Source organism: Tyto alba, unplaced genomic scaffold (assembly GCF_018691265.1).
Source record: "Tyto alba isolate M040663 unplaced genomic scaffold, T.alba_DEE_v4.0 Super-Scaffold_33, whole genome shotgun sequence".
NCBI classification, from domain to species: Eukaryota; Metazoa; Chordata; class Aves; order Strigiformes; family Tytonidae; genus Tyto; species Tyto alba.
Genome location: NW_024881308.1, coordinates 11530520 through 11556862, shown reverse-complemented (window position 1 = coordinate 11556862; position 26343 = coordinate 11530520). Strand labels below are relative to the sequence as shown.

The 26343-nt window shown below is 37.6% G+C and overlaps 1 long non-coding RNA gene across 1 annotated transcript in view; it reads right to left on the bottom strand.

Annotated features, from left to right (window-relative positions):
• The window catches only part of LOC122154185, a 29290-nt gene extending 6005 nt beyond the window's left edge, over positions 1–23285 (bottom strand). Inside the window, exon 1 of the long non-coding RNA XR_006166110.1 lies at positions 23239–23285. This is a non-coding gene — a long non-coding RNA (uncharacterized LOC122154185). The remainder of the gene's footprint in view (positions 1–23238) is intronic.
• Positions 23286–26343: the final 3058 nt, after the last annotated feature.

Genomic DNA, 26343 nt, shown 5'->3' with positions numbered 1-26343 from the left:
CCAATGGCTTTTCCCACTCCTTCTGACTGACCAATGGCTTCTTCCGCTCTTGCTAACAGATAAGAGGTGGTCCCGCCCACCCTACCTGGTGGGACCTTCTCCCGCCCTTCCTGACTGACCTGGGAGCTGAACCTCAAAACTGCCTCTGGAGCTGCTGTATGTGAGCAGACATTTAATCACAAGCTCTGTAGCACCCAGATCTCAGGGTCACTGGAATAAATCTGGCCCGACTGGCTAAAAAGCAGACAAATGGCTTATCAATACTTTTCTCATCCTTTCTGAATGACCAGCACTTTTTTTCCCCTCAATACCAAATGTCTTCTCCTGCTGGTTCTTAGTGCCTGGAAGAAAGCTGAAAAAGTTGAAAGCTCCAGTGCTACTCCAAGCGATGAAAAATCAGCTTCCTTCCCTGAAATGGAATTCAATTTCTACTGAGAGTAAAGATTTAACACTATTTTTATCACTTGCTTTCAGCATTCTGAAGTTTTAGAATAGACTTGGGATAAGTTTTCAAATCTTTCTCAATACATTGTTAAAAACTTGTGTTCTGAACAAACAATAAACACCCAATTCTAAGAGTCACGAATCACCAGCTTCCAAGGAAGCCAAGATTTAAGAAAAAGATGCTAAAGTTTGTAAGCTGGCAGCTGAACCAGGAGCTTTATGGTTCATACAGCATCCTTAGCCAGAAGGAATCTCTTCAAAATGGACAATACATGGCCAGAGACAGACTGCAAATTTGAAAAGAAACCCCACATGCGATTACCATTTTGTATCTGTTGTTCACCTTTTTTCTACAAAACGTGTTCACCTTTTAGTACAAAAATTTCAGTCTCCTCTTTCACTTCAGAAACTTCAGTACTTCTGGGAGACATTGTGAAGGCAAGAAGAGCGCAGCAGTGTATGGCCAGTTCCTGCTCGTTGCCAAAAGAGCTCCCTCCCAGCCCCGGGTACTCCTGGAGCAGAACCAGATGCTCAGTTTCTCCAGTGGGTTTTGAGTGCAGAGATCAGGGCTCTGTCACTGGCAGCTTGCTGATGAAAAAAGCAAATCCTAGAAATTTAAACTGCTTTTACCTTGGCAGTTACATGCCTAAGTGTATTTTCAACTCCTAACTACCTCATTGTAACTGACTGCCTGATAATGGTCATTCTGAGAGTGTTAGCAGTTATTTAGGAGATAAATATCTTATGGCTTCTCCTTTCTAGAGAAAATTTTTTAAAGCCAACTGTTGATAACATCGTCTTTTATGCACAGCAGTCAGTAATATTGGAAGCTATGCTGCATCTAGCTCACTGCCAACAGCATTTTGAATGTTGCGATGTTTAGACTTGTTAGCAAATTAGATGACATAATGCTTAAAATGTTGGAGGCAGCTGGTTTCTCCTGCTGTTCCATTAGCTGCTACTGTGGAACCTTTCTTCTTCAGTAGTTGTAAGAGTAAGCAGTCCAAATCCAGCTTGGGTAGGTAATTAAAAAATTCATGCATTGATTTATTCAAGGAAAACCTCAGGCTATGATGATATGAACACAAAGTGCTTCAATTAATAGAGGCAAGCCAAAGAAAGGGGAATTAATAAATTGAAATTTTCAGATATTGCATCTTAAGTCTTTGGCCTTTAGGTACCTTGAGATCACTCCGGAAATATTTATGTAAAATCTCTGTAGTTCTGTCCAACAATTCAACATCGAAATCAACAGATTTTTGTTTGATATAGAACTGACAAAATTATATCATGCCCCTAGCAACAGTCTGCAAACAAAACTACATCCATCAACTTGTGAGAAGCTAATTTTATGACTTTTTTCTTCTTCATAACAGCAAACAGCAACTATAAGAAAGCATAACCAAAATACTCAATGTTTATACCTGAGTTAACAAAACAGAGATTGGAAAACAAGCAACAATAACAAAAATTTCCACACTTCAACCTTAATATTGCACACATACATGAAAATATATATACACATATATATAACCACATAAACTAGATCCAGAAAATGACTGGTAAATGACCTACAATCAATAAATGAACTAGTAGGTTCATTTATTAAAGACTTCCTTCTTTATTTCCCCTTTTTAAACTCTGCTTGTAAAAAAACAACCAACCAACCAAAAAAAAAACCAAAACCCTCTATTGCAAATACTGACTGCATTTTTTATAGATACTAGAAGGAAAATTATTAGGAAAACAAATAATGAACTATTATTAAATCTTAGGATGGAAATAAAAATGTGAAAAAAGCAATATAACCGATGCAGTTATCAGTGTTTGTCTTGCTTCTACAAAGATGTGCAGTAGAGGGCACCACAGATGGCAGAGAAAAGATTACTCCTTTGAAGCTGTTAAATTTAACACTGATTTCACTAATCCTTGATAAAACAAGCATGATAGGTAATGAAACACTTTCAGATTTGTTTACTTTAAAAGATAGCCTGTTACCAAAAAGTTCCGTTAAGATTGTTTCCTTATATAAACATATGCTCTTATCAGGATACTTTTGGAGGAAGCTATGTAATGAGATAGTCTGTATGAGCTGTCTGATGCCAATTTCAAAGTCTGTCTGTAACTGCTGAGGAAGAACCTGTCTGGATCAAAAACTGTTGCTATCACTACATACTACACAACAAAAGAGCTATACAGAACAAAAATGTGCATTTACCTTAGTGCCAAGATTTTAAATTGCTTATTACTGATTTCTCATATATAACTACAATACTAGAATAAATAATACATAAAATATGTAAAATCATATGTATGCTTTTTCCTTTTCTTCACTGTATACCTTGCAAAAAGTTTTCTCCTCTTTTCATACATAGCTTGTCTCTTACATTAAGTTTACATAATTTCTATTTTAAGTATTTCTCTCCAAATGGTCTGCCCTGAATTCTTTTAGTAGACTGGTAGGCACACCAGTAGACCTGATATGCCTCTTTTCAGTTAATGTCAAATAGCATGTGAAATTCAGTCTTTCACTTAAGCCTAAAAAAAAAGAGTCACCTCTGTAGAAGATAGTGATTCAGTGCAAACGGACGTATTTGGGCCAGTTGGGAGTGTTAAGGAGATAGATGGAGGTTTAAAAACTACAGCAAGAACAGGAAAAAAAATTCCCCACCAGCCATTTTAGAGCTTCTTGGGAATATGGCTACTGTGTTCCAGCAAGCTTCAATTTCTTTCCAGCTTCCTTGGTTGTGATTTTGGTTGGAAGGACAGACATTTTGTGAGCCAACATATTTTACTGTGAATAAATTAGGACAGAACAGGAGCCAGATCTATCACCTGCCAGTTACATGAAAAGTCACAGATCTTTTTCTAATGAGCAAAGCACAGAGAAATACAAGATGAAAAGTCATTCACTGGTAACAGCTAACAACTTCAAATGTGATATCTCTTTCCAACTAACATGGTTGATTAAAAAAATCCCCAAAACTAATACATGTTTTCAGTTTACCTAGCTCTGGAGTGAGAAACACCTGTAAAATATTTATTCTGCGGTGAGCCAAATCACCATAAGAGGAAGTGGGTTTTTGTTACCATCCCTTCTTTTTGTGTTTTATCTTTCAGCCAGAAATAAACTCTAACAAGCCTTTCTTAAAAGAAAAAGTAACTTTCATCCAACCTCTGTCAGTGATTTTCAGATCCAACATTTTATAGTGCTTTTAGTGGCAGTAATGTATTTTGGGTGGCAGTGCAAGACAGGTATTTGAGACAAAGAAACACAACGTAAAATAAACAAAATCATACCTTTTCTCAGTTTAGTATAAATGCCACATGCACTATGGTTCATTGACAATAATTAAGCTACAAACAGGCAGCATTATATGAGTGAACATTCGAAGACATAATTTTTACATGCTGAAAAGGTTGAGCTTGCCTAGTACTATCATAGCTACTATATCTCATTCCTAAACACTAAGATAGGACACTCCTTCAGCCTGATTCTCTCTCTGTAGTCCCAATTACTCTTTCAACTTCTCATACTTGCTGGAGTTTTAAAACAGGAACTGCAGGCTGTAGGCATATACCCTGCCAGAATAATAAAAGAGATCAGGCAAATACATGGTATCACTCTCAGCACCTAATGTCCATCTATTTCTAAGAGAGATAAACACCTATCATTTACCTATTACCCCATTTTTCCAAAAAAATTGCTAGGAATGGGAATAAAATTAAAATCTGGGCTGAAGTGCTTATATATCAGCTAAATAAATAATAAGACCAGGGGACTAAAGGGGAGTTACAGCCAATTCCCTCCACTCTCTCTGGCAACTCCCAGAAATCAGCTGCTCTTATGGTCTGTAAAGTAAAAATCTGACCAAACCCATTTGTCAATAGTGGTAAGTTCTCAGGTAGCTACATGTCATACTGTTGAAGCAGTAATAATATCTAATTAATTGATTTGTAAACATCTATACACTTGTAAAAATCCAAATCTCGTTTTAACTGAACATTGAATAAACATGTTATTAGGAAAATTTCTGATTAAAAATATGTGTTAAAGGGAAAATATGTTGCAGCAAACAAATGGAATACATTTGTGCTAAAACATAACTGGAAAGCAAGAATGTCTTCTATCCCATGTTCATGTGACAGCTTGAACATAGCAGTCTTGGAAACAGCTGCACCATTCCTTCTGGCTTTCAAAAGGCAAAAAGTCTTGTTTATTTTCTGTTTTCCTTTTGTTGGCAAAATCCTAGAAAGCATGAAAACTCAGGTGTGATTTTGCTCTTTAAACCCAAAAATGCCAGCTGCTGTACATTAAAAATACTTGAGCCAAAATCTGTTCTTTCATTTATATGAATGTTATACCAGTGCTGTCATGGCCCTAGATTTATGCCAACAGGTAAAAGTCAGGATGGACTTTAGACCTTTGTTATTAACTATTTAATAATGCCTGGGGAAAATGAAGTAAGAAGGTGACGTAGGAGTCTATTCTGACACTGAGTACTATGGGCCATATATAAATAATGAAAAGGGTGGGGCAGTTGATTAACAGACTTCTACATTTTTGGAAGCCTAGATTAAAATCAACTTTATGTCATCCTTTAAAATGCATTTGGTGATTTTAATGAAGCTACTAATGTTAATTGGTCCACACCACAAAAATGCCAGGGGCGCTGTGATGTAATTTTGAATAAATGGCAAGCTTTGCTTTTGAGGGTCCTAAGGCTCAGTAAAAAGTGTATGAAATTAAAAAAAAATATCATAGATGTCTTATCTTGGTTTGCTTTTGTTTTGTTTTGTTTTGTTTTTTTTTTAGTGGAGAAGAGAAAAAAGCATGATTCAAATATAAACATGAATCCAGCCCAAAACATGTCTTACCAAGTTCTTGTATAAGTAGTTCTGGATGCAGTGAGATTGTTAACTGGCCTTCAGTGAAGACTTCTCTGTGCTGCCTTTCCAGGATTCATTTTTAATCCATTCAAACGTTTTTGTAAAGTCTTTCTGTATATTTATAGACCACTCTTCTCTGTACTCAGAGCAAACTCAGATATGTCAGCTGGGTGTCACTGCTGTAAACCATCTTATGTATTTGGGCATGGAGGAAGGTATGACATTTTGCTCTGTTTTGCCTTGTTTCACTGCTGTTGGTGATGAAAGCTACCAACTGTCTTGAGTCTGGATAGATGGATCTTCCAGTCAATTTACTGTCTCCTAATCTAGGACTGGGGTTCAGAAGGTGCTAGACCAGAAGAATCACAAGGATGTCCCACAGCCAAAAATGTATACAGCTCACAGCTACGAGAAGGTGTTAATTAAATGTTTGATTAATAAAACTATGGAGTCTGGGCACATAAATGCAAACTTCTACAATATAAAGCTCTCCCTGGCTGATGTCATGTATTGATCCCAAAGGGAGTTCAGTGCTGAATTTGGGCCTTAAATTATTGAATAGAGCAAATTTATACTATTCTCTAAAGACAAAATCTTCTGGCACAAACAAGAGTGTGGAGCTGTGGACTAAGGCTTTTCTACACTGGAAAATTGACTGGAATTGCTATTGCAGAATAAGCTATTCTGCAACAACTTACTGTCTGACCCATGACTTTTCCAGACTAGAATATCCACACAGGGAGCTATTATGGATAGTTTATTCAGAAATAGCTATTGCGGTCACTTTTCCCACATAGATAAATGCACAGTGTCCATGCATTTCTGTAATAAGGAAAAATCCTGGGTTTTTAATGGAGGAATACTTTTTTTCTGATATATAACATTTGGCAAAATGGTAAAGTAGACATGGAACTTTCAATCAGATCCTGATGCAATTGATTAAGACCCTTTATTGAATTTACTAATATAAGATATATTATAATAATTTACTGTGATTACTTACATGCTAAGAACATCTCTACATCTGCAAGGCTATCTCCCTTACAGGATATTGCATCATCTTAATTCAATAATTTTTAAAAACCCATATCTAATTAAGACAGTGCAAAAATATTAACAAAATCATTTGCTGTAGTCTCTGATTGACGGATCTCACATCCCCGTCATCAGACTTCTGATAAAATCATACATGTCGTTAGAAATATACAACAGTTCCATGCCTCTACAAAAGCCAAGCTTTTTTGGTGTTATCTCATTAATTTTAATAAACAATAAATAAACTATAAATAGCCACTTGCTGTCAGCAGTACAACTTCTAGGTTAAGAATTCCTGTTTATGCCTTAGGCACAGGTGGATGACTGATGGGTCTAGCACTTGTTACCAGAGAAAGAGTTCCTTTCTAAAAATCTGGTGCAGTGTTAATTTATTATTTCAATATTTTTCTGCATGTCCTCTACTCTGTAATGTTAAAGGGTCTCTCATGCATTGTGCTGGAATGCTTCCATGTTTGGATCCACTCATGAGGAGTTTTGAGTGCCAGGAATGCAAGACCCTAACATGTTGAGAAGAAATAAAAAAATATCTGGTGTAGAAATAGCATTGCTAAAGATACTATCATCCATCCATTAGTTCTAAGAAAACAGTATTTAAAGCTTTCTCTGTAAATTAAGCTGAAGGTTTTCTTTCAACCATTTAATAAAGTTTGATACTTCATCAGAAGGAAAACTAACATGCTCATCAACCAATCCAGATTCTTATTTGGTGTGGAGAGCTGAATGAGATCATATCCTCAGCAAAATTATAGAATGTTAAGAAGCAAATTAGGAGAGCCAATTCCTAACTCTCATTTTAACGACAGGGTGCCTCATATTAGTGATGTAATGTAAGCAAATAATAGGTGTTGCTGAACAGCTGCTATTACACTATATTGGCTCTTCTCTCTTAAGGATTCGAGCAGGAGGACTGTTCCTTTAAGTTTTAAATAAATTGATTATCTAAATATTTCAGCCATATTATGATGGCAAATACATCAAAATCTCCACTTTGACTTAGAATAATTCAAAAAAATATTCCATTAAAATTAGTTATTTTCTGTAGAACATGTTTATTCTATAGAGACAATATTCACTGAAATGTAGATGTACTTCCAGAAAATTGGATTAGCCAAACAATTTATATTGTGACATGTAAGGATAGTAGTAAGAAAACCAAAATGTTGCCTCTTGGATACTTTAAAATTATTTTTGACTTTCTATAGTTTTTCAAGGACTGTTGATTATAAAGATTTATAATCTAAAATAAATATTCATATATATTCATGTATAGTCTGACAGAGACAGATAAAACTTTATATAAAGCCACTTTTGCCAACAACGTTGCCACAGGGAAATAGATACCCAGATTCACACAAATATTTAGTAATAAAATGACAATCTGAATAAATCATAGGAGGAAGACAATTACACCACATCAGTTGTCTGGAAGGATCCAAATTTCTACAGATCTGTGTATGTAATGGGATTACTGACACACTAGTGAAATATAGGCACTTCTGGCCTGGCATTTGGAAGTAATTCTAACAGTTCGAAGAAGTGCTGTGCTGACAGTATGTTTTCTGGGAATCATGGCTCTACCCATGGGAACTGATGGGAATCAGATTGTCCACTCATACTGACAGAATGAATGGCCACAAGAACAATTTTGTATAATCTCCTTGGGGAGAAAAAGGCTGAGCAAAAGGATTCCTAGGGAGTCCTGGGAAAAAAGAAATGAGGTTTCATTCTGGTGCAGCAATCCATTACAAGATTATTACCTAAGCCCTTTCATGTCACTGTTACACTGGAAAGAACCAAAGGAGTGGCTAGTAGGAATAAAATGATAAATAAAAGTTGGAAAGTCAAACCACATCACTCAGGCTAGAAGTGGAAAAAGCAGGACAAAGAAAGGCTGGAATAGGAGAATTCAGTTAAGCAAACAGGTGGAATTATGGAAGAAAATATTATATTTTTTTCTATTGGAATGTATTTTGAAAAACTAGGGCATAGCCTTCAAACTCAGAGACTGGAAGTCTGAAAGATGACTGACCAAAAGGTTTTTGTAACACTGTGCCCATTTTTTGATTTGTGTGCATCTCTCCAGAAATTATTTTGCATTCATATTGTACTTACTCTCCTTGTGCAGAGAGAAAAACAACACAGAACCAGCCAAAGAGGTCACTGCACTCATATGAGATGGAATTAGTCACCGATAATGTAGAAATTAAAAAAATTAAAAAAATAAAAAAAATCAATTATTTACATGATACAAAAGCCAATATTTATACAGTTTCAAACTGATTTCCAATCCTAGTGGAAAACTTCTCATTTCATAAATTAAATAGTGCCTGTTTTACAAGGTAAGTTCTGCAGAATATATAGTCATCATTCTCATTCATACTAATTTCCTACTATTATGGGGTAAGAATAACAGTTGATTTTTTCTCTGTGTTACAAATCATTCAGTCTTCTGATGGAGAGTTAAACTGAAAGTAAACTTTTAGTTTGAAATGATATGTTTCAGTGTTTTGTATGACACATTTGTAGTAAATATATTAAATTATATGCTGAGGTCAGTCATGCTCAAACACTTTCTGCTGAGTGTTTGAGAAATGATTATCAATAACTGTTTTCAAGCTGTCGTCATTGTAAAATCCCAAAATAGACTTGATATTTCAGAAACATTTCTGTGCAGCACAAATGCATATTTTATTGTAATTTTAAAAGGAAAAAAGTGTAAAGTATTGCCAGCTGACTTCCTAGGTAAGAGCTTTGCCTATAAATGCAGTGAGGCAGATTGGTGCTAACGGTATGTAAAGTTCATGTTTGTACTCCATTCATTCTCACATCATTACTGGCAAGATTAGTAATAGTGTACTTGCATTGATTTACACCAGCTATTTACAGTCCCCAGGGCACAGATGCAGAAGTTACTCATCCATGGAAAAACCTGTCATACTCTCCTTTTCTCTAGTCATGCCCCTGTCTATGTGGTCATAGGGAGATGGAGTTTGTGTCCCTGCACAGAAGTCAAATTCTCTAAAGCCAAGTATAATGGAAAAATCTGCCTTTGCTAATAGTTGGGGAAGGTGACCTAAAGATGACAATGAGGAGAAGGGTGAAGTTCTTAAACCCCTTCTTGCACTGCTTTGCACAGGCGCACTGTGCTCCCAGACCTCGGTGTGTATCGGCACAATTTGGCAAGGGAAAGGGCAGCCAGCAGCGGTGGAGCAACACAGGGGCTCCCGGGTGAAGTTGGAAGTATTCAAATAGATGGGGCTGGTTATACTGTGCCCAGCTTTGGCTCCCCCAGTTCAAGAGCAGCGTGGAGAATTTAAAGGAGCTTCAGCAGAGGGTTTCCAAGATGCTCAGGGCCAAGAGGACATGACCTAAGTGGGGAGATTGGAGGTGCTGGGCTTGTTTATCCTGGTGAAAAAGAGGCCGAGACTGACCGCTGCCTGAACGGCAGATGCAGAGGTGATGGCCAAGTTCTTCTTGGTAGCTAGTGTCACATGACAGAACGAGGAGCAACGGCCGTGAATTACAACGCAGGAGGTTCAGTTGAAAATTAGGAAAAAACGTTACTCATTTTTGGGGCATTCTTTGAAAAACAAGAAAACAAACCCTTCAACAACTACAAAAACAATGCCCCAGTATGACTACAATTGAAAAACTTAATATAAAATAAAACATTGCCGTATAAAATTAAACATCCTCTGGTTTCTTACTATTTCAGGTATCTCCTACCTTCAATATAACACATATTACACTATTACACATATTTTGTCACACATATATGTTACATATGTTACCTGCATGCCACATTTTTTTGTTTAAAATTCTTTGTATGCAATTGGTAGTTGACAGGATGCAATTTTTTGGTAAGGAATGAGTTCTTTTCATACAAGTGAAACACAAAAGTGCTTTATTTGCAATGTAATATTGACTATCATCTACTGGAATCAAAAATTAGCTTTTTGTAATTAATTCTTTGAATTGTTTGGGCACCATTGCACTACTTGGTCCAACAAGACAAAGTAAAACTTGGAAAGAAAAGAAAAACTGTTGAAAGGAAGTGCAAAAATCCATTGGCCCAAATAATAATGAACAAGTTAATTAACTAGCAGCAGTTACCTGAATAATCAAGACAGGTTATTTCTTGTATTTATTACAGGTGCTTTCAGGTATTTATTACATCACTTGTGATATTTATCTAATCAGCTGTTCAGAACACCACATTGGAACATGTATGCTAAAATAAAGGGGTTAATTTTGATCATTTAAACTGTGATATTCTATTTAAGGCGCTCTGTGACACCAACAAGTTTTCACCTTTCCCTTAGGATTTTAAATTTACTAGCACTTTTCAGACAGCCTATACTTTAAGCTTTAGTGCTTCCCAAACCCAGTTCCAACCATTCAGCTTTTCAGTACCCAGTGAGAAAACTGGTTTTCTTTCCTTTGCAATTTTTCAGCTTCCACAGCCCAGTGGTTAATATTTTCAATACAGACAAAAAAACAGAAAATGCTTACAACATGGGTGACATAATTATCTCTACAATGTTAAAACCTGAGGCATGGACTCACCTCCAGGCAAACCAAGGCTTTCTGACCATTTGATTTCTGTCTCCACAGAAAATTTGCAATGGTAAAGATAATGACTGAACACATACAAATATTGATTTATACTTTATCAGATCAACTCATGTTTGAAACTTTTTTTTTTTTTTGGAAAGCCACTCCTGAGAGTTCACCCTCATTATACTGAATGAATCAGTTTGGATCTGATTTAATAATGTCTCTGCACTTCAACATACTGCTGAAAGGACTCATGAATCGCCATATAAATTTTCTTGATGAGAGGAGCTTTTGCATGAACTTTTTGGAGCAGCTGGCAACAAAATATAAGAAGCCTCTACCATGCTTCCCTGGATTGGTTTAAGAGATGGAAAAGTAGAAGGAGAACAAGCACCACAACACTTTGTAGTCCTGTTTGACAACTAAGGGCTAAATTGCCTCCTGACTTTTATTCTTAATAAAAAGCATAAGACATATTATACTTGTTAATCCAAAATCTATCTAACCTAATATTCTGCTTCTGCAATACTACCTACCCTAATATTCTGCAAGCAATACTGGACATCATGAGAAGAGTATAAGAAAAGTGTCTGGTGATGCTCTCCCAGCATACTCTCCCAGTTTCCTTCTGTTTATGACTCAAGGACTTCTGGAACAAGAGGTGGTGTCTTTGTATTCATCGAATTCATCTTCTGTGGAGTTGCACATGCACATTTTTAACATACAAAATATCATGTGATAGGGAGTTCCACAGATTAGCTACTCACTCTCAAAGATACATCTCCTTGATCTGGTCATCTACAAGACAGTGAACAATCAGTCTATATCCACTTTTCCCATGCCACTCAGTTGGTGGGGTTTTTTTTAGATTTTTTTACATATCCCCACACTGCTTCCCCTGCCTCCTATTGTTATGGACTAGGGATGAAAAACAAAGAAAAAAAAAAAAAAAAAGAGGTGCAGGGGAAAATGGGAACAAGAAGCAAAGATGGAGCCAGTTAGGAGCCTGAACAAAGGGGAAGAGAACACAGTGCTCAGGACGTGTGCAGGGTGATACCTGGGGCAGAGAGTGAGAGCGGGAAAATAAGCTGGGACCAAAAACACAGGAAGGAGAGTGGATATCTCTAAATGACAGAAAGAGGTGACAGTTCCAGGCAAGACCCCCTGTCTTGTTTTGAATGATACAGGTATCGAGATTCAGGAGGAATTTCAGTCATCTGAACTTGGCTGGAAGCTACACACTCCCTCTGTTCCTTCCTTCCCCCATATGTGTCAGCTCTGCAATCAAATGAACAAATCAGTTTTTAAATTCCTTAACATTTGGGCGTACATAGGCAGGTTTTACCTCCCTTATACTCCCTGCAGTCCCATTGATATTTCAGCCCATGTGAATCTGAGATCATAGTTTTGCTCCAAGGAAATTCAATGTACAGAAGTACATTAAGGAGATATACCATCTTTTCTCACCACTGGAGGGGACTTTTTTGCCCTAGCTTGAAAAAGAACTTGGGTGTGATTACGATAAAATAGATTATGGAGAATTTGATATACGTGTAAATGCCTCCAGATATTTAATCAATGGGGAAGCAGCGGAACAGGTTTGGGCAGCCTACAGGGTGATGACCTGTTCTGATAAAACCTGGCTGGACTATAGAAGTCATTCAATATCCATCCTTGATGCAGTTTCTCATGGCCAGCTAGCTACGCGGAGCACAGATTCCTGATTTTATTAGACTTTAACACTCACACAGGTTATTGCATTAGGATATAAGAAAGTAATCTGAAAGGAACATTGAAGTTTTGACTATCAAAAAAAAAAAAAAAAACCCCAAACCCATTATATATCCAGATTGGGATGGAGAGGAGGAAACTGTGGGAAATATTGGCTAGGAGTCCTACTATATGCATAGACATGAAATCTTGGCTTCCCACTGTATGAGCTAAAATGTTGGATAGTAACAGTGCTCTAGAAAAGATTGAACCCTGGGGCTTACTGCTAGGCAATGATGGATTTAATTAGCAGGGTGTGTCTAGAGGGAATGAAGGAGATTCTTCTCAGGACATGTCTACACTTGAAACTGTGTGGGTTTTTGCATCTCTGTTAAATCATTTGAAAAAACTATTGTATGATCAATGCACACATACCTCCTCACAGTACAGTTGTGCACATAAGATAACCTTATTTTCTGTCACTGCAGTTCTTCATGCAATAATAACATACTCTTTATGAGTGTAGTTTAATATCTCATCTTGTTTGAACTCCTTTAGCATTTTGTGCTATTTCCCAAATGTTCAGTAGTGAACTATTTCACACCTTTTCAGTTACAAAAAGAATAAAAATTGGTAGATTAGTGTGTAACCAAAACAAAAATACGCAGTGAAAATGCTAATGCTATGGTTTTACCTCTGATCAGCAGACTACATTAAATAGCACATTTCCATTTACGCAACAGAAGATTTTGTTAGTCAATAAATCCATGCAATCTGAGAGGAAAGAATTAATCTTACATAATTGGAGTTTTGTTTCAGGAAATGAATTTATACTAAGAGATTCAGTTTCTTAATTGAAAAGATTTAGTGTGTTTGCGTTCCACTTAACAGTTTTATTTGTTCTTTAATTTGCAGGAGTCCATACTAGGAAATAATTTAACAAAAATGCCAAGAGGAAAGGGATGTACATACCAGGTTTGTGTGCAGACAAGAAACAGGGTCTTTTGAGCTATGCTACTAGTTGTGAGTCTTAAAGACCTCAGAAAATCTCTGAACATTTCCATGCTAGTTGCTCTGTCTGTAAAATGGAAATTGAGCACTTGGTTATCTCACGTAACTGCTGTTAGAGTTGGTATTCATAGAATGTGCAGTTGGTAAGTGCACTACTAGTATTACGAATGTAACAAAATCAAAGAAAGCAGGATAAGATTTCATGGATGGGAAACACTGCTTTAACAAGAGCCTTTTTCAAATCTCTTTCTCTCCTTACAAAAGATGAGGAAATTACTAGTAAATGCATCAAATTCTATTACAGGGGAAAAAAAAAAAAAACCCTGCCATCTTTTATTCTGCCAAGAGGAGAAAACCACCACTGAGCTGTACTATGTACAAAAAAGTTTGCATATGGAGAGTGATCCTGTCTCAAGCCTGTGTTCCAGTGTGGGAATTTCGTTTGCAAAAGAACTGCAGGGATTTTTCTGCAAAGAGCATCTAAGCCTACGGACCCCCTGCCTTTCCCAGAACTCTTACTGCTTAGCTTACTCTTTCTGGCTGTGAAGTCTGAAAAGAGTTCACAGAGAAGCAACAGGATCAGGCTTCCCTCTCACCTTTTGTTGCAGAAAAATAAAAGGTCCTCTAAATCCAGTCCTCTAAAACCACTCCAGACCAAATTAGACTACAAACAAACCCATATTACACACAAAATGTACACTCACAAAAAAAATCAGCTTCCTAACTCTTAGAATTAAGATTCTGAAAGCTGTTATTTACAACCAAATATAGCCAAATATCTTTAAGACCTAATACAAATGATACTGAAACTATTGTTCACTATGACTTAAGTATTCCATAGTTCTGACTTTATCTTCCGTGGAAAACTGATGTAAGGAACCACCACCCATGGATGCACAGGCATATATACATGCACATATTTCATCCAACCCACCACTACCAGTACCAGGTCACACTGATTAACACTTTTCACATAAACACACTTTTTCTTATTTCAAATGTTAATGCCTGTTTAGTGCAAGGTGAAAGTCTATCCAACGATAGAATCTCTTAAGAGTGTTAATTAAACAGGACAATAATAATCCACTGGTGATTTATAGTGAGGTGGATTACTAGACCATAGTGGTTGGTCTGATAGGCATTTATTGCCTACTTAACCATTTAAGTATAACAAAAAAAATCATTGTGGTACAAAAGGTGATGAATGTTTCTGCTAAAACAGTCCATTAAGATGATTCATTAACATTACAAAGAGGTCTGCAGCCTCTGTGCCACTTGGAGCCTTTAAAAGTCTGGGAAAGTGAGAGGCATTACCATAGGAAATGCTTTATGCTAAATGTGTGCTGATAGAATCTAAAGTCCACTTTCTGCAGATAACATCACTTTTTACATTTTGCACTACAAGGTCGAAGGATGCTTTGTACTTCTCAGTTCTCCAGCTAGAGAATGTCTTCCTAACAGAGGAGTGCGGGAGGAGTGGAGTAATAAAAGTCACAATGCTCTGGCATACATTTGAGTCCTTCATGCTTCCCTTTGAACTGATGTTACTGGAATGCCGAATCGCTGGTTACACCACTGCAGAATGACATGGGACTCATGAGTTATAGTCACAACAGCTACAGCTTTATTAAATGCACACCAAATAAAGCTAGTATAATGATCTTTTCAGGTCAAATAACAGCAGATTCCTGCTGTGTAACAGCAAGGCGGTATACCAGCTACAACTGATACACAGAATTGTAGACGGGTTAAATCAGAGTGTAAACGTACCCAAAATACCAAAATTAAGACCTCAATATACTCCTAACAAATTATTCCCTGAAAAGTGGAACTAATGAAGCTTGATTCTCTATGGATTTAAGTTGTATGTCTTACATCTCCCTATTGGAATAACACCAGCCGTCTCCCTGCCCTCTACCACATCACCCTGCAATGCCTCCAGCCCCTTTCATCCTTCCAGGTTCTCGCCCCCCGCCCAAGAACAGGCAGTATATCTTATTCTCTGGGGAGTACCCTAGCATGCCTTGGCATCTTTCCCCTAGCCATCCCTTGACTTTTGTGATTTGGCAGCGGAATAAAGCAGTGCTTTTGCCAAGGAATATCAGAGCAATGTGGAAATAAGTCGAATGGCTTGCTGTTGTCAAACACAATGAATAATTGCCAAATTCTCCCTTCTTCCTCAATGGGAGCATTAATAAGGATTCTTTCCTCTACTTAGGTGTTAATTCTCGCAAAACTGGCAAGGACATAGTATCTCCGAAACATCTATGTAACCTGTGACAAAGGTGGCAGCATATTGGAAACTGGGTCAGACAAATAATAAGATTGCGTAAGTAGTTTCCCTAGGGAACCAGACTAAGAGGCGTGATAACATCTCCACTGACCAGAAGTCAGTAGAATCTTGTTTATATATTTCTTCTAAAGTAGAGCATCACCCAGCGCTTCCTCAATTACAGGAAGTGTGCACAGCACCTGTGCAGACTACCTGCGTTAGCGCAAAACCAGACAGACCAGGTTCTAGGAGCAGAACACGAAACTTGCACCTAAGCTAATAAATTCTGCTTCTCAGTAGGTAATTAGCCTATTTTATTTCTCAGTAAGTGCATTAGCACACCTATACCAAATCCTGGGCTGGATATGACTTAGATGGCTTTGCTGTCCCTGCATGGCATTCATTTTCTCTTCAAGACACTTCAGTTGTTCAGAAATGAATGTTAAAAGTTAAACATTACAGATACTGAGTCTGTACAAGCGAATGGAGCTGAGGCACATGTGACATCAAACATAGCTACCCTCAGTAATGTTCAATATCACTTAACTGCTTGGGGAATTAGGCAAGACACATTTAATGTCTGATGCAAAACAAATTTCTATTTTATTCTTCTAGGAAAACAAGGCATTGACTGCATACATAATCTGTACCAACGCTTTATTACAAGGCATGCTGAACTGGGTTGACTTCATCTACAGTAATGGGATAACTGTTTTCAAGTAGGGCCATTAACCCTGTAATCAGCTTTCCAATAACCAGTTGCAGAAATGGTAAACATCTCAAATTAACTATGTTGATGAATGAATTGAGAGTGCTGAGGCATGGAGGTAGCGCTGCTCTCCACCTCCACATGCTGCTCTCCACCTCCACATACGCATTTAGATTCCCCTGGGACACTTGCAAGACTCGGTTCTTAGTCAATAATGCCCAAGGGTGCACAGTGCTAGGGAAGTGCCTCTGTGGTAGGATCAGGCCTGGCTGTAACGCAGACAGCAGGGAGGAAGGAATACAAAATAGGGGGAGGTTGGCAGGAGCACAGGCTAAACCAGAAAGAGAAGCTGAACATGTGTGTCCAGTGGAGCTTGAGGAGATTCAGGGTAGGACTGGGAACAAGGATGAAAGGATTGCATTGACAGATCCACGGTTGCAAAGAAAAGGAGAAGAATTGAAATTTCAACCCAATAAATTTTCTGATTTTTTGTCCCTACATACTGAATTTATATTAATTTCAGTATTAGCTGAGAGTCAGTCATCAAGAGTTTTTTATATTTTACTCTATATATTCCTTATGAGGTTCCCACAAATTTACACACACAGATTGTATTATCCTAGATAACACTCCACTTGTGATCTCTTCTTAAACCTACAAAAATACTGAAAGTAAATGCCTCACATTTGTACAATACAGAGGTAGGTCTCAGCTCAGAAAAGCTGGTTGGGAATTTTTGGGCAAAGTGCTTTTTGCCATCAGAAAATGCCAAGTTAGCAAAAATAGAATTTTTAAAAGTGATATATTGATTTCCATGGAAATATAGCTAAGCAGACTCAGTTATTTCCATGAGAAAAATCTTTTCTGAGTGAGAATGAAGCAGAAATGTGGATGTTATTTTATTCACTCCCAAAGTCAGAAAAATACCCAAATATATGACAGCACCCTACCAAGTGCAACAGAATAATTGTCTGTCTATTCTCTATACAGCTACTTTACTTTGGGTTTGTTTTTTGTTTTTGTTTTTAAATAAAATTCCCTAGGCCAAAGAGAGACTGAGTGATGAAACAGCCTGATGACTAAGTCTCACCTATGAAGTACAGGACTCCAAGCAAGCTCTTTTTCAACCCACTTCAGAGCCCAAATTTGAGTCTGACAAAAATAATGTTGAAAACATTATGTCAGATGTCTGCTCCAAATTCCATAAAGCACTACTTGGATAAGGCCCAAGTAAATACCCTAGCCACTGGATGCTGGCTATTCTGGGATGTCTCATTCTTTCTATTCATGTTTTGTTTTTTAAATCATTCTGTGACAAATCTAAAACAAATGTCAAAACCGTTAATTTTTTTATATACTAGATTTTTTTTATTTCTGGACAACTCTAATTCTCAGTGCACCACCCTTAACTCTTCAATTCATTTTGTCTCTTATAACTTGATCCAAGTTGCTGGCCTTTAGATGAGTGAGAGACATTTCACTCTTGCATAAGGAAAAATAACTTGATTTGTGCATTCTATGTTGTCCTATATCACTGATTTTTAAAGTGTGCTTCGCAAGCATTTGGGACCCATGACCTCCTTTTACAGGGATCCAAAAAGGCAAATAGGACAGATTGTTTTGATATGACATAAAGAATTGGCTGCTGCCAAAGTCTGCAAATCAGAACATTTTAAAGATCACTGATTTATACCAATTACCTGTCTCCTACTCTTGTTAGTATAGGTTGAAAGCTTGCAATAAGCTTTTATTTGCACATAAATACAAACATTTTTAAAATCTAAGAGAATTACAAGATTGTTTCAAAGACAGTAAGAATATTTTGGCTCAGGAGATTCATCTATAACCAGATTCATTACTTTCAAGAGAAAACAATTTTACATCAGTCAAATTTAATATAAATTTCATGTTATTACTTTTTCCTCATATTTATCCCAATGTAATCCTATGACAACTAGGAAAAAATTATATTCTTTGACACTTGTTCTTCATGATTAGAAGTTGTCACATCTCTAATATGAGCCTTAAACATGAGAGTTTCTAGTCAAAGCATTAAATAAAATCTGGTTAGAAATCCACTTGTTCATTTATTCTGATAAATTAATTCCCATAAAGTTCTGTAATTGATTAAGAAACCAACGTCTTTTTTCAGCCTATTCATGTGGACTTCTCAACCAGAAAATCTCTAACGCAGCAAGTTTTAGTCAAATATGTTTAGTCTTTTTTCAGAATTTTTCAATTAAAAACAATCCTCAAATGTTGATTTTTGAGGAAAGATGTGACAAAATTAATAATGTACCTTCATTCCATCACATTTCACAGTTACCATATTTAATCCTGAAAACTAGATCTACAGCACTCTGTACAATGCTTACATGCATACAAATACGAAAACCAAAATTGCATTAATTGTAAACATTGGCACGTGCTTATGGACCTCCACACCACTGCCGTGAAAAGAGTCATTTTCACAAAAGACCAGGTCAAGTCTCAGCTGCTTGTCCTCAGAACTGTCCTTTAACAGAAGCATTTTCTCTATCCCCAGCTCAACAACACAGCTTGCAATAAAGAGATGAATTAGGCTCTGCATTTTATGAGCTCCCTTGATGTCCAAACTGCTCTTCCATACATACCAAATATAGTAAACAGTAAATGCTCAGCTTTTTGTTCTTGCCTCAAGGCTTAGAAACAACTTGCAAATCCTCTCAATTCATTTTACGTCCCCATTCCTTCCATTAGACTTGCTAACAGTATCTTTCACAAAGATTCTTTTGTTTCTACTGGAAATATCTTCAAGAATTCTTTGACATTTCTTTTTCTTTCAGTATCCTGTCACAGGGCACTGGACCTTCATCTTGCACTTACACAAATCCTTCCGTTTTCCAAGACAAACTGAAACCTTCCATCCCACTTTTCTATGAAGAACAAGTGTGGACACTATCCATAATCAAAAAACAAAAGCCCAAAGCTTCGAACTGATGAGCACTTCCCACGAATAGCAGAACGCCCTCAGACCCCCACCACATCATGGAGACTTGCAAGTGTTCTGAATCTTGGAGGAGATACTTTTCTCTGTGATTTAGCCTTTACTCAGAATATATGGTTCCTGTCTTAATGAGGGCTCTCCTCTCTTCTTCCATATCTTCCAATCTGTTTCCAAATGAAGTAGTGGCCCACGTTTTAAGTTAGAAATCCCCCTAATAAATCAGATGCTAGAACTCAAACTTCAGCTTCTTTCAGAAGAAACTGGCATTTCTATTTGCAAATGTAGTCAGTGTAATTCCCAAAACATCCAAATTATGAACTTTTGCTGCCTGACCTATCATCGCTTCCCAATTACATACAACAAAGATGCTCTGTAAATAGGTTTTTGTTTAAGTGGAAGGTCTTCTGTGCTATTCTTCTGGTGTATTCAGGACACAGAAATAGGGACAGAAATAATCAGGAAGTGATTCATAATCTCCATCACCCTCAACTGCATGAAGACACACTGTCTGCGCTACACGTATCTGTACAGTGTCCTACAGTTACTCATCTGGAAGAACAAGAGTTTGGTCCTTAGTGGATTTAATTTGTCACCATATCTTCAATTTCTCTAGAAACTAAACAACTGAACCCTTTCCCCTGCTCAGAGATTTCTCCTGCTCATGATAAACACACATTATTCACAAAGATGATTTTTACCCCCCCCCAAAATACTAGGATCTTATCTGAATGTAAAAATCTTAACTTCTTTGGACTTTACATATTTATTTTCATATGATCTTAACAGATAAAAAATAATTTCCTCCAAAAAAATTCAAGCTTTTATATGGAACTTATGAGTCTATTTTATAGACCCCCTTGATTTAAGTAAACAAACAAACAAGCAAACAAACTGCTTCCTTCTGCTCTTTTCCCGACAATCCAAATATTTAGAACTCTTTATAGGATGCTAATTGTGGAAATTCATGCTTTTAAATTATTCTTTTTGGGTGCCTTGAACAACAAAAACAACAGATTCTCTCTTGTGGTCAGACCACCAAAGCGGAGTAAAGTGCAGTAACTCTGAGAGTTTCTGCCCCATGTTCTGCTCTGCTTGTCCTTTTGAAAGGGGTCTCAATGAAGAGCCTTGTTGAGACCTCCGCTGGTGCCACTGTTTATAGAGGGGGTCATTAGGAACAGTTTAGTCAGAACAAAAGGGGTTTTGTTCCTATTGTCCCGCTTGCAGTTTGACTATGTCTTAACTGAAAAATTATCTTAATAGTCTAACAGTATATATTTGCCTATGGGGCTCAGACAACTGCAGAAAAGGCTTTGGATGAATGCTGAAAAGATGCACTTCACAAAGCAAACTCAGTGCACGCTAAGCTCTATTTAGGAAGCAAAAATGTTCCGACTGAAAACTTAGAAGTCCCAGTCTCAGAAAGATAAACTCTTACAGCGTTGCACTTACAACTAAAGTACCCTCCACGAAAAGAGCAGCAGTAATACCATCCACTCCATATACAGTCACCGGAGAGCGCCGGGTTAGCTCCTCAGTTGGTGTAAATAAGCATACTTCCATCTACTCACATGGTGCTATGCCAATTTACACCAGCAGAGGAAACAGTCCCGTCATATTATTTTAAAATCCTCCAGCATAAACTTCTGATTAACGATTTTCTGCTGCGAGAGCTCTGGGAGATTGCTTCACGCAGCCACTTGTAATGTGGCAAACCTCCTCCCTCGGCCAGACCGGGAGCTGGAACGTTCCTCAAACCATGGAGAATTGGGGCCAAACCGTGCTACTCTGCGCAACTTGGGAAGGGATTTTTGTGGCCAGGGCTTTAGAGAATCAAATGAATCTCCAACTTCCATCTTGTTTCAAACCAGTTCAGAAACACCGCTATAAATCATCGCGGATATAAAGAAAGTTATTTTAGAGGCAGGACCAGAGACAAAAAATGCACATTGTATCTCTGCAGCCCCATGCAGCTCGAAATTGGCAGCTCAGAGCTTCCAGTCTGAATGGCTCTAATATGTATTCAAAGTAAACTATTAAAATAATTGTTCCTATGGAAATGAAATATAAATAAAAGTAGAAGCTGAGACCATATTAAGATAATGTTGGACCAAATTCTGTATTTAAATGCACAAGATAAGCCTCAACAGGAGAGAAACTGTGGGGTGCAGCTGTTGTATATAATCCTGCTTCCTACAGACCTGTAAAACCCAGTCTCCAAAGATCTCTCTGCTCCAGCAACAGAAGTTTTATGATTCAGGGGCATGGTACATATGGTTTAGCATACACACCCCAATTTTCCATGCAACCTCCCCTGTTAGGATTACTAATACTTGTGGCATGAGTAGTTTGTACAGCAGCTGTGCAAGGGTTATGCAAGCATTTATGTACACATTGGAATAAAGGCACAAAATAATGGTTCTTTTGAGGTATTACTCTGCACCTGCCTGGAGAGAAAAAGTAAAACCATCCAAATTTGTCCCATTGCATTTTACAGGTCAGAATCGGTTATTGTTGTTCCCTCTGAAAACAATGAATAGGTTTTATATGCTTTTTGTACATAGCTGAGTGTAAAAATACCAAACACCTCTACCTTTAGTGAATACAAACAGCAGAAAACTAAAAAATACTGTAGAAGATGGAAATACATGCTAATAAGAAGAATTCAGAATTTCTGATGATGGACTATAAAAGCAAAGATCACCATTTATTATGAGAAAAACGTTACAACTAAACAGAGTTTCAGAAGCACATTTCCAAGGTGCTGCAGCATGGCTTAAGTCTGCTCCTAATAGTGACATAGGAGTGTGTTCTCAGCATGGTTTTTCACAAATATAAGCCTAAAATTTCAGATATTCAGATTACAATGAAGGAAACATCTGTGTTTATGCCAGAAGCTCCAACCAAATCAAGTGTGCACAGAATAATTTAATAGTATAAAATTAAATTCAGTTTTGTTTGGGCTGCTTTGGCAGTGTATGGACCTAAGTGTGGTCCTACGTCAAACAATATTCATATGTATGTATCTGTGCTACAGAAATATATTTCTTACATAGAGTTTAAAGACATTATTGAAGTATACTGGTGTATGCACATATACATGTGCTCGTACCAATATACAAACACTTACATTCAAACATATATATAAAATATAACATAGGCCTATATTCAAGCCGTATATAGATGTATGATAAATATAATAGTACAAATGTTCCAATGATATGAACTAATTTATAATGTTGTCTGGAGTAAATAGTAATAAAAGAATCCCCATGGAGATCCAGTTTTATAAAGTGAAGTCCTTTGAAGTGCTGAGCTCTGAAGGACTGAACTTTGTCCACCTTACTCAGTTGATGAACAGTAGATTCAGCACTATCCATTTCAGAAATCCAAAGATTGCTTTATATTCTAGTTATCACTAGCATCTCCAGAAGTAATAATGCCCTTTCCTACTCTAGAACACACACTCAATTTCTGACTCTCCTCTGATCAGTAGCAGTAAGAATCAATACTTAATTTTTATAACATAATCAGGATAGTCCAACCCAGCACAGTTCAACCCAGATCCATTCAAATTCCTGGATTAGAGCTAATATAATGGCTTACCCATAATGAGATTACTTTCATGTTGGTGAATATGTTCTCAGTAATGCTGCTGAAGAGATGAATAGAAACTTTTGGTAAGAATGATCCAATATAGCGTAATTAAATAAGCAAGCTAATTATGCATTCCTATACAAATAATAATGCTATTATTTTTGTTATATAAGAGTTATGCATGCACAGGACCCAGAGGAACAGTTCAAAATTCCCCAAACACATGCTATTTTAGTGAGAGTATTCAGATGAAGAAAAAAGTTTGCTATAATTTAGGACTTGCACTTTGTTCAAGACAAATGAGAGAAGATGCAAAACAGAATGGAAAAGAACCATGGTTAAAGTTAAAAAGAGGACATCAAAGTAGGAAGGCAAGAAACTGGAAAGTGATTCAGTAGAAAAGAAGAAAAAATGCTTTGTGTCTGATTTTTAAAAAGTCACGAAATAAATTTGTGAGCAGAACCCACACTCTGTACTGCCCTTTTGGTAAAACCGAATGCAAATGGCCAAATTCTGCCCCTGGCATATGCCCAATATGGGTGCGGGATGATGACATACAAATTTATCAAGCACAAACCTGCACATTTTTGTCCAGGTCGTGTTTTAAAATCAGGCCCTTTATCTCCTAAATACATGCTTCCAACTATACTGACTTCCACACAAACAAAACCAATGGCAGTAGTTGGTATAAAAATCAGATAAGAGCGTACATGCAAAGCTCAAAGAGATCAAAAAGTTACTCAATTGGTAATGTGGCTTGCACAGAACCTCAGAAACATTGGGAGTTTGTTTTTATAGAAATTATCTGAAGCAACAAGTGCCAACAAACAGGGATTACTTCATCATAAGCATTTAGTTTTCCTTCTCAAGAAGAGGAGGACACACAGAGAAGCAGAGAAGAGTAAGAGGAAAAACTGGTTTCTTAATTGATCCAGGAAGGAGGAGGAAAAAGACAATGACATGAAGGTGCCAATATTTCAGCAACCTGTGTGGAACTGATCCTACAGGAAGCAGGATGGGGTTTATGTAGCAGGCAAGAAAGGAGGGAAGAGAAAGATGTTGTCCATGAGAAAGGCAATCCAGTTTGTACTTTTTCTGTTTGAAAGGTATTTGAAATTCAAGCTTGGATCTGAGGACTGAACCATTGCAGTTTGAGATGCATCATCCTTTATTGTATGCAGCAGAATAAATGCTGCTCTTTGTTGTGTCCCGAAGCAAGGGGAGGCCAAGAGCCTAGGACTCCATATTAAAAAAAAATTATTCTTTAACATCCCCTTACTCATCACCTACTCCTGGAGTGTTTTTGTAATGCTGTTTTAGGAATCCATGCAAGCAGTATCCCTACTGCAAACTATCATGCATTTATTTAATGCTGTACCTGGTGCAAGAGCTTCATAGCAAATACTGCTATAACAGATTAAATTCTCACAACCGTGCCTATGAAAGCACAGGGTACAGTTGCAGCATTGCCCCCTCTTTAAAGAGCATAACCTGCATTAAATCAGGGTGAATCTAAATTTGGCCAAACCCAGACCGCTCAAACAAACAAGAAGGAAATAGATTGAAACATCACTTTTCCAAGAAATTTGTCAAATCAAAAGGTTTATTTTTCTTCCTCTGCTGTTTTCTCAATGACACATATGGCTTAAACAGTAGTTATCTAAGGCATTAACAAGTCAGGATCCAAACCCCCTCAACTATCTTTTTCTTTCTCTCAAAGAGTGATGTCATTCCAAAGCATGACACTGACCCGAAATTTAGTCAGTTTTTAAATGTGTGCTACAAGCAATTCAGGTGTAAGTAATTCAGGCAGCAGAGACACCTGCTCTCCAGTCCACCGTTCCATCCTTACAGATTTTTTAATCTCATTGTCCATGACAAAAGCAAGTCTCCTTGCCCTGCTGCTGCTTGATGAAAGGCCAGCACTTAAAACTCAGGAAAAACAAACTGCCTATACAAGGAGCAAAAAAGAAAGTGAAATCAAGATATCTGCAGCTGAGAGCGCGAGCGGAGGGATACTGAATCATCTATCTGCCCTTCCACCACCAGTTTAAGACAACCTAAAGCAGCCCAGCCCAGACAACCTCTCCTCGCTCCCAGCTGTGCATTCCTGTGGCCTCCCTAGTTCAGCGCAACATGCAGTCAGTCTGAACAAGGAGCTGATCCAGCAGAAAATTAATTCAGCAAAAACAAATACATAAATGGTTAAAAAAAGCAATTACTTTTAAAAACAGAATCAGCTTCCTGACCTGTGTGTGGATGTAAGTGGTAGTACCGGCATTGGAGAGGGGTGGAGTTGCACAACTGAATGTCCAGGCTGGGGTGGGATGAGAAAAAAAACATCTTTCTCAAGAGGAGTCTGGCTTTAGATCAGCTTAAATTGATCTAGAAACCACACCCTCGGCAAGAGAGAAATTTAGGCAAATACCTGCCTGGTTAAGAGCAGGTTAGTGCTGCTCCTCAGGAAGTACAGAAGGTGTTAGAGAATATGATCTTAACTGGGCATCCAAAATGCAACTGCTTAGGTATTGGCGTTTTCATTAGTGGGAGCAATGGGAAGGCAGTTACAGGGGTGGCATTTGAGCAGCCCCGTTAGTACCAGTGAGCTTAGGAAGTGCTCCCGTGTTACCTAAGGTGGATGTGGCTTCACAACCTCTCTCTCCTCCCATCCTCCTCCCAGAGCTTGAGCCATTCCTAAACATGTGTTAGGACTCAGCTAGGAGTTTAATGCTGGTTTCACCACTATTTAAATAGCTTGGTGAGTCATTTTGATGTCATGCCTCAGTTTCCCTGTTATTAAGAGATGTACATGCTGGCATACAAACACACTAAATCACTCAATGTGTTTCCCATGCAGCTTTTTTGACTAGTTACCTGCCATTCACACAATGATTTTAAACATAAAGAGCTGAAAGAAGTGATGAATGTTAGTTTCCAGAACAGATGCAGGATCTGGTGCTGGATACTACAGGATATTGCTCATCTGAAAACATCTGATGAACAATTTATCAAAAAAACAACGCTGATCTCTATCCCCTGCCCCTCTTCTTCCTCCTTTGCCTAAGGAACAAATCTTAATGCCAGCATAAACTTCAGTGTATATGTATATATGGT